Source organism: Stegostoma tigrinum, unplaced genomic scaffold (genome assembly GCF_030684315.1).
Source record: "Stegostoma tigrinum isolate sSteTig4 unplaced genomic scaffold, sSteTig4.hap1 scaffold_298, whole genome shotgun sequence".
Classification (NCBI taxonomy): Eukaryota; Metazoa; Chordata; class Chondrichthyes; order Orectolobiformes; family Stegostomatidae; genus Stegostoma; species Stegostoma tigrinum.
In genome coordinates this window covers 165,001-175,000 of record NW_026728226.1, presented here as the reverse complement: position 1 = coordinate 175,000, position 10,000 = coordinate 165,001, and positions in this window count along the sequence as shown.

Here is a 10,000-nt window from a genome sequence, read left to right as displayed (position 1 = left end):
AACACAACCGCCAAAGTGTCGAGGAACACAAATCGCCACCAGAGTGTCGAAGTTAAAAGCAGCACTGAGTATCGAACACAAAAATCGCCAGACTGTCGAACTTAATTCAGCTCAGAGTATCGAACACAAAAATCGCCAGACTGTCGAACTTAATTCAGCTCAGAGTATCGAACACAAAAATCGCCAGACTGTCGAACTTACCATGGGCTCAGAGTATCGAGTGTTAATCGCCCAGGTGTGTCGAACTTAAAATGGGCGGATTATCGAGTGTTTAATCGCCCGAGTGTCGAACTTAAAATGGGCGGATTATCGAGTGTTTAATCGCCCGAGTGTCGAACTTAAAATGGGCGGATTATCGAGTGTTTAATCGCCCGAGTGTCGAATGTCACGGCCAACATGTTCACAATTCGACAAAGCGTTCGAAAGTTCGACTATTAGCGTTCAAAAGTTCGACTGTTAGCGTTCAAAAGTTCGACAAAGTGTTCGCATGTTCGACAAAGTGTTCAAAATTCGACAAAGTGTTCGAAATTCGACAAAGTGTTCAAAATTCGACAAAGTGTTCAAAATTCGACAAAGTGTTCAAAATTCGACAAAGTGTTCAAAATCCGACCTCCGAGAGCTCTTTGGCATGCACACGAGTTCCAAATTGCCGCCCACCGTCTTTGGAACCGTTCCTCGGGCCCGTCTCAAAGTGGTCCCGAGCCGCCATTTTGTTCTAAAAAACGTGTTCCCGAAAATCTCCGGGTACCCCGCCAACCCCCCCGGCCGAAAATGACGAGTTGCACTTTGGGGGCGAATTTGAAATTTCAGTCCGACGATGAGGTACCGAAAGCCCGCAAACGGTACTCGGATCGTCCCCCTTGCCGACTTCCGTGATTTTTCAAAGTTAAAGTTTTCGGGCTGCGGACACTTTATTGCAACGGGGCAAGGCGCCGGGGCGAATTCCCACCCCTCCAGCGGGGCCCTGGAACTCCAACCCGGCGTGGATTTTCGGATTTTTCCCCTTCCCCACCGACTTTCCTCCGCTGACACTTAGAATTTTTTTTGACACTTAGAATTTTTTTTGACACTTAGAATTTTTTTGACACTTAGAATTTTTTTTGACACTTAGAATTTTTTTTGACACTTAGAATTTTTTTTGACACTTAGAATTTTTTTGACACTTAGAATTTTTTTGACACTTAGAATTTTTTTTGACACAGAATTTTTTTTGACACTTAGAATTTTTTTTGACACTTAGAATTTTTTTGACACTTAGAATTTTTTTTGACACTTAGAATTTTTTTTGACACTTAGAATTTTTTTTGACACTTAGAATTTTTTTGACACTTAGAATTTTTTTTGACACTTAGAATTTTTTTCTAAGTTTTTCCTTCTGGTTACTGACTTCCCTCGTCGGGCACGGGGATTTTCGACTTCCTCCTCCCGACCGAGGGGCCTCATTTTCGGGCATTTTCCTCAGATTTCCAAGCATTTTTAGACACTTTTCCCGACTTTTCCTGCTTACTGATTTCACACTTTTGGCCATTTTTATGCATTTTCCCGACTTTTCCTGCTTACTGATTTCACACTTTTGGCCATTTTTATGCATTTTCCCGACTTTTCCTGCTTACTGATTTCACACTTTTGGCCATTTTTAAGCATTTTCCTGGTTACTGATTTCACGCTTTTGGACATTTTCGGAGGTTCTGACGGCTTTTTCGCCTTACTGCTTCGGACATTTCGGGCACTTGGCTGACTTTTCCCGCTTACTCCTTCCGGGCTTTTACTCATTTTCGGAGGTTCTGACGGCTTTTTCGCCTTACTGCTTCGGACATTTCGGGCACTTGGCTGACTTTTCCCGCTTACTCCTTCCGGGCTTTTACTCATTTTCGGAGGTTCTGACGGCTTTTTCGCCTTACTGCTTCGGACATTTCGGGCACTTGGCTGACTTTTCCCGCTTACTCCTTCCGGGCTTTTACTCATTTTCGGAGGTTCTGACGGCTTTTTCGCCTTACTGCTTCGGACATTTCGGGCACTTGGCTGACTTTTCCCGCTTACTCCTTCCGGGCTTTTACTCATTTTCGGAGGTTCCGACGGCTTTTTCGCCTTACTGCTTCGGACATTTCGGGCACTTTGCTGACTTCTCCACCTTACTCCTTCCGGGCTTTTACTCATTTTCGGAGGTTCCGACGGCTTTTTCGCCTTACTGCTTCGGGCACTTTGCTGACCTTTTCCCGCTTACCCCTTTCAAGGTTTTGGACGTCTCCGGTCGGGTCCGCGCCCCTCGCCCGGGCCGGAACGCCTCCCCGCCGGCCGAGTTCCTCGGGGTCGCCCCCTCGCCCGGGAAAAACCGCTCCCCGCCGTCCCACAGCACTCCGACTCGGCCAGGCAGCCTCACGGGCACAGCGACTCCTGCCCACCTCGGGAACCGACGCCCCGCTCGGGCTCAGGCTCCGAAAAACCACCACAGCGGGGCAGCTACCCTCAATGCAGCCGAAATTCAAACTCCTCCCCTCCGAAAGGCGCGCCTCACCCGGCCACGGCCTCGGAACTGCTCCCCTTCCTCGGGATCGGCCCCTCGCCCGGGAAAACCCGCTCCCCGCCGTCCCACAGCACTCCGACTCGGCCAGGCAGCCTCACGGGCACAGCGACTCCTGCCCACCTCGGGAACCGACGCCCCGCTCGGGCTCAGGCTCCAAAAACCCACAACAGCGGGCAGCTACCCTCAATGCAGCCGAAATTCAAATTCCTCCCCTCCGAAAGGCGCGCCTCACCCGGCCACGGCCTCCAAATCGCTCCCCTTCCTCGGGATCGCCCCCTCGCCCGGGAAAACCCGCTCCCCGCCGTCCCACAGCACTCCGACTCGGCCAGGCAGCCTCACGGGCACAGCGACTCCTGCCCACCTCGGGAACCGACGCCCCGCTCGGGCTCAGGCTCCGAAAAACCACCACAGCGGGGCAGCTACCCTCAATGCAGCCGAAATTCAAATCCCTCCCCTTCGAGAGGCGCGCCTCACCCGGCCACGGCCTCCAAATCGCTCCCCTTAGGCGAAAATTAAGCCCCCGTGGCCGATAATACCCCTCCTTGATCGTGCACAAGGGCAGCTCCAAGTTGAACGGGCTCAGGCTCCAAAAACCCACAACAGCGGGCAGCTACCCTCAATGCAGCCGAAATTCAAATCCCTCCCCTTCGAGAGGCGCGCCTCACCCGGCCACGGCCTCCAAATCGCTCCCCTTAGGCGAAAATTAAGCCCCCGTGGCCGATAATACCCCTCCTTGATCGTGCACAAGGGCAGCTCCAAGTTGAACGGGCTCAGGCTCCAAAAACCCACAACAGCGGGCAGCTACCCTCAATGCAGCCGAAATTCAAATCCCTCCCCTTCGAGAGGCGCGCCTCACCCGGCCACGGCCTCCAAATCGCTCCCCTTAGGCGAAAATTAAGCCCCCGTGGCCGATAATACCCCTCCTTGATCGTGCACAAGGGCAGCTCCAAGTTGAACGGGCTCAGGCTCCAAAAACCCACAACAGCGGGCAGCTACCCTCAATGCAGCCGAAATTCAAATCCCTCCCCTTCGAGAGGCGCGCCTCACCCGGCCACGGCCTCCAAATCGCTCCCCTTAGGCGAAAATTAAGCCCCCGTGGCGGATAATACCCCTCCTTGATCGTGCACAAGGGCAGCTCCAAGTTGAACGGGCTCAGGCTCCAAAAACCCACAACAGCGGGCAGCTACCCTCAATGCAGCCGAAATTCAAATCCCTCCCCTTCGAGAGGCGCGCCTCACCCGGCCACGGCCTCCAAATCGCTCCCCTTAGGCGAAAATTAAGCCCCCGTGGCCGATAATACCCCTCCTTGATCGTGCACAAGGGCAGCTCCAAGTTGAACGGGCTCAGGCTCCAAAAACCCACAACAGCGGGCAGCTACCCTCAATGCAGCCGAAATTCAAATCCCTCCCCTTCGAAAGGCGCGCCTCACCCGGCCACGGCCTCCAAATCGCTCCCCTTAGGCGAAAATTAAGCCCCCGTGGCGGATAATACCCCTCCTTGATCGTGCACAAGGGCAGCTCCAAGTTGAACGGAGAAGTCAGTAACCAACCAAAAATAAGCTTGGTTACTGATTTCTCCCGTTGGTTACTGACTTCTCCCTTTGGTTACTGATTTCTCCCGTTGGTTACTCATTTCTCTTGTTGGTTACTGATTTCTCCCGTTGGTTACTGACTTCTCCCTTTGGTTACTGATTTCTCCCGTTGGTTACTGACTTCTCCCGTTGGTTACTCATTTCTCCCGTTGGTTACTCATTTCTCCCGTTGGTTACTCATTTCTCCTGTTGGTTACTGATTTCTTGGTTACTCATTTCTCTTCTTGGTTACTCATTTCTCCTGTTGGTTACTGATTTCTTGGTTACTCATTTCTCTTCTTGGTTACTCATTTCCCTTTCTGACACTTAGAATTTTTTTTGACACTTAGAATTCTTTTTGACACTTAGAATTTTTTTTGACACTTAGAATTTTTTTTGACACTTAGAATTTTTTTTGACACTTAGAATTTTTTTGACACTTAGAATTTTTTTTGACACTTAGAATTTTTTTTGACACTTAGAATTTTTTTTGACACTTAGAATTTTTTTTGACACTTAGAATTTTTTTGACACTTAGAATTTTTTTTGACACTTAGAATTTTTTTTGACACTTAGAATTTTTTTTGACACTTAGAATTTTTTTTGACACTTAGAATTCTTTTTGACACTTAGAATTTTTTTTGACACTTAGAATTTTTTTGACACTTAGAATTTTTTTGACACTTAGAATTCTTTTTGACACTTAGAATTTTTTTTGACACTTAGAATTTTTTTTGACACTTAGAATTTTTTTTGACACTTAGAATTTTTTTCTAAGTTTTTCCTTCTGGTTACTGACTTCCCTCGTCGGGCACGGGGATTTTCGACTTCCTCCTCCCGACCGAGGGGCCTCATTTTCGGGCATTTTCCTCAGATTTCCAAGCATTTTTAGACACTTTTCCCGACTTTTCCTGCTTACTGATTTCACACTTTTGGCCATTTTTATGCATTTTCCTGGTTACTGATTTCACGCTTTTGGACATTTTCGGAGGTTCCGACGGCTTTTTCGCCTTACTGCTTCGGGCACTTTGCTGACCTTTTCCCGCTTACCCCTTTCAAGGTTTTGGACGTCTCCGGTCAGGTCCGCGCCCCTCGCCCGGGCCGGAACGCCTCCCCGCCGGCCGAGTTCCTCGGGGTCGCCCCCTCGCCCGGGAAAAACCGCTCCCCGCCGTCCCACAGCACTCCGACTCGGCCAGGCAGCCTCACGGGCACAGCGACTCCTGCCCACCTCGGGAACCGACGCCCCGCTCGGGCTCAGGCTCCGAAAAACCACCACAGCGGGGCAGCTACCCTCAATGCAGCCGAAATTCAAACTCCTCCCCTCCGAAAGGCGCGCCTCACCCGGCCACGGCCTCGGAACTGCTCCCCTTCCTCGGGATCGGCCCCTCGCCCGGGAAAACCCGCTCCCCGCCGTCCCACAGCACTCCGACTCGGCCAGGCAGCCTCACGGGCACAGCGACTCCTGCCCACCTCGGGAACCGACGCCCCGCTCGGGCTCAGGCTCCAAAAACCCACAACAGCGGGCAGCTACCCTCAATGCAGCCGAAATTCAAATTCCTCCCCTCCGAAAGGCGCGCCTCACCCGGCCACGGCCTCCAAATCGCTCCCCTTCCTCGGGATCGCCCCCTCGCCCGGGAAAACCCGCTCCCCGCCGTCCCACAGCACTCCGACTCGGCCAGGCAGCCTCACGGGCACAGCGACTCCTGCCCACCTCGGGAACCGACGCCCCGCTCGGGCTCAGGCTCCGAAAAACCACCACAGCGGGGCAGCTACCCTCAATGCAGCCGAAATTCAAATCCCTCCCCTTCGAGAGGCGCGCCTCACCCGGCCACGGCCTCCAAATCGCTCCCCTTAGGCGAAAATTAAGCCCCCGTGGCCGATAATACCCCTCCTTGATCGTGCACAAGGGCAGCTCCAAGTTGAACGGGCTCAGGCTCCAAAAACCCACAACAGCGGGCAGCTACCCTCAATGCAGCCGAAATTCAAATCCCTCCCCTTCGAGAGGCGCGCCTCACCCGGCCACGGCCTCCAAATCGCTCCCCTTAGGCGAAAATTAAGCCCCCGTGGCCGATAATACCCCTCCTTGATCGTGCACAAGGGCAGCTCCAAGTTGAACGGGCTCAGGCTCCAAAAACCCACAACAGCGGGCAGCTACCCTCAATGCAGCCGAAATTCAAATCCCTCCCCTTCGAGAGGCGCGCCTCACCCGGCCACGGCCTCCAAATCGCTCCCCTTAGGCGAAAATTAAGCCCCCGTGGCCGATAATACCCCTCCTTGATCGTGCACAAGGGCAGCTCCAAGTTGAACGGGCTCAGGCTCCAAAAACCCACAACAGCGGGCAGCTACCCTCAATGCAGCCGAAATTCAAATCCCTCCCCTTCGAGAGGCGCGCCTCACCCGGCCACGGCCTCCAAATCGCTCCCCTTAGGCGAAAATTAAGCCCCCGTGGCGGATAATACCCCTCCTTGATCGTGCACAAGGGCAGCTCCAAGTTGAACGGGCTCAGGCTCCAAAAACCCACAACAGCGGGCAGCTACCCTCAATGCAGCCGAAATTCAAATCCCTCCCCTTCGAGAGGCGCGCCTCACCCGGCCACGGCCTCCAAATCGCTCCCCTTAGGCGAAAATTAAGCCCCCGTGGCCGATAATACCCCTCCTTGATCGTGCACAAGGGCAGCTCCAAGTTGAACGGGCTCAGGCTCCAAAAACCCACAACAGCGGGCAGCTACCCTCAATGCAGCCGAAATTCAAATCCCTCCCCTTCGAAAGGCGCGCCTCACCCGGCCACGGCCTCCAAATCGCTCCCCTTAGGCGAAAATTAAGCCACCGTGGCGGATAATACCCCTCCTTGATCGTGCACAAGGGCAGCTCCAAGTTGAACGGAGAAGTCAGTAACCAACCAAAAATAAGCTTGGTTACTGATTTCTCCCGTTGGTTACTGACTTCTCCCTTTGGTTACTGATTTCTCCCGTTGGTTACTCATTTCTCTTGTTGGTTACTGATTTCTCCCGTTGGTTACTGACTTCTCCCTTTGGTTACTGATTTCTCCCGTTGGTTACTGACTTCTCCCGTTGGTTACTCATTTCTCCCGTTGGTTACTCATTTCTCCCGTTGGTTACTCATTTCTCCTGTTGGTTACTGATTTCTTGGTTACTCATTTCTCTTCTTGGTTACTCATTTCTCCTGTTGGTTACTGATTTCTTGGTTACTCATTTCTCTTCTTGGTTACTCATTTCCCTTTCTGACACTTAGAATTTTTTTTGACACTTAGAATTCTTTTTGACACTTAGAATTTTTTTTGACACTTAGAATTTTTTTTGACACTTAGAATTTTTTTTGACACTTAGAATTTTTTTGACACTTAGAATTTTTTTTGACACTTAGAATTTTTTTTGACACTTAGAATTTTTTTTGACACTTAGAATTTTTTTTGACACTTAGAATTTTTTTGACACTTAGAATTTTTTTTGACACTTAGAATTTTTTTTGACACTTAGAATTTTTTTTGACACTTAGAATTTTTTTTGACACTTAGAATTCTTTTTGACACTTAGAATTTTTTTTGACACTTAGAATTCTTTTTGACACTTAGAATTTTTTTTGACACTTAGAATTTTTTTGACACTTAGAATTTTTTTGACACTTAGAATTCTTTTTGACACTTAGAATTTTTTTTGACACTTAGAATTTTTTTTGACACTTAGAATTTTTTTTGACACTTAGAATTTTTTTCTAAGTTTTTCCTTCTGGTTACTGACTTCCCTCGTCGGGCACGGGGATTTTCGACTTCCTCCTCCCGACCGAGGGGCCTCATTTTCGGGCATTTTCCTCAGATTTCCAAGCATTTTTAGACACTTTCCCCGACTTTTCCTGCTTACTGATTTCACACTTTTGGCCATTTTTATGCATTTTCCTGGTTACTGATTTCACGCTTTTGGACATTTTCGGAGGTTCCGACGGCTTTTTCGCCTTACTGCTTCGGGCACTTTGCTGACCTTTTCCCGCTTACCCCTTTCAAGGTTTTGGACGTCTCCGGTCAGGTCCGCGCCCCTCGCCCGGGCCGGAACGCCTCCCCGCCGGCCGAGTTCCTCGGGGTCGCCCCCTCGCCCGGGAAAAACCGCTCCCCGCCGTCCCACAGCACTCCGACTCGGCCAGGCAGCCTCACGGGCACAGCGACTCCTGCCCACCTCGGGAACCGACGCCCCGCTCGGGCTCAGGCTCCGAAAAACCACCACAGCGGGGCAGCTACCCTCAATGCAGCCGAAATTCAAACTCCTCCCCTCCGAAAGGCGCGCCTCACCCGGCCACGGCCTCGGAACTGCTCCCCTTCCTCGGGATCGGCCCCTCGCCCGGGAAAACCCGCTCCCCGCCGTCCCACAGCACTCCGACTCGGCCAGGCAGCCTCACGGGCACAGCGACTCCTGCCCACCTCGGGAACCGACGCCCCGCTCGGGCTCAGGCTCCAAAAACCCACAACAGCGGGCAGCTACCCTCAATGCAGCCGAAATTCAAATTCCTCCCCTCCGAAAGGCGCGCCTCACCCGGCCACGGCCTCCAAATCGCTCCCCTTCCTCGGGATCGCCCCCTCGCCCGGGAAAACCCGCTCCCCGCCGTCCCACAGCACTCCGACTCGGCCAGGCAGCCTCACGGGCACAGCGACTCCTGCCCACCTCGGGAACCGACGCCCCGCTCGGGCTCAGGCTCCGAAAAACCACCACAGCGGGGCAGCTACCCTCAATGCAGCCGAAATTCAAATCCCTCCCCTTCGAGAGGCGCGCCTCACCCGGCCACGGCCTCCAAATCGCTCCCCTTAGGCGAAAATTAAGCCCCCGTGGCCGATAATACCCCTCCTTGATCGTGCACAAGGGCAGCTCCAAGTTGAACGGGCTCAGGCTCCAAAAACCCACAACAGCGGGCAGCTACCCTCAATGCAGCCGAAATTCAAATCCCTCCCCTTCGAGAGGCGCGCCTCACCCGGCCACGGCCTCCAAATCGCTCCCCTTAGGCGAAAATTAAGCCCCCGTGGCGGATAATACCCCTCCTTGATCGTGCACAAGGGCAGCTCCAAGTTGAACGGAGAAGTCAGTAACCAACCAAAAATAAGCTTGGTTACTGATTTCTCCCGTTGGTTACTGACTTCTCCCTTTGGTTACTGATTTCTCCCGTTGGTTACTCATTTCTCTTGTTGGTTACTGATTTCTCCCGTTGGTTACTGACTTCTCCCTTTGGTTACTGATTTCTCCCGTTGGTTACTGACTTCTCCCGTTGGTTACTCATTTCTCCCGTTGGTTACTCATTTCTCCCGTTGGTTACTCATTTCTCCTGTTGGTTACTGATTTCTTGGTTACTCATTTCTCTTCTTGGTTACTCATTTCTCCTGTTGGTTACTGATTTCTTGGTTACTCATTTCTCTTCTTGGTTACTCATTTCCCTTTCTGACACTTAGAATTTTTTTTGACACTTAGAATTCTTTTTGACACTTAGAATTTTTTTTGACACTTAGAATTTTTTTTGACACTTAGAATTTTTTTTGACACTTAGAATTTTTTTTGACACTTAGAATTCTTTTTGACACTTAGAATTTTTTTTGACACTTAGAATTTTTTTTGACACTTAGAATTTTTTTTGACACTTAGAATTTTTTTGACACTTAGAATTTTTTTTGACACTTAGAATTTTTTTTGACACTTAGAATTTTTTTTGACACTTAGAATTTTTTTTGACACTTAGAATTTTTTTTGACACTTAGAATTTTTTTTGACACTTAGAATTTTTTTTGACACTTAGAATTTTTTTTGACACTTAGAATTTTTTTCTAAGTTTTTCCTTCTGGTTACTGACTTCCCTCGTCGGGCACGGGGATTTTCGACTTCCTCCTCCCGACCGAGGGGCCTCATTTTCGGGCAT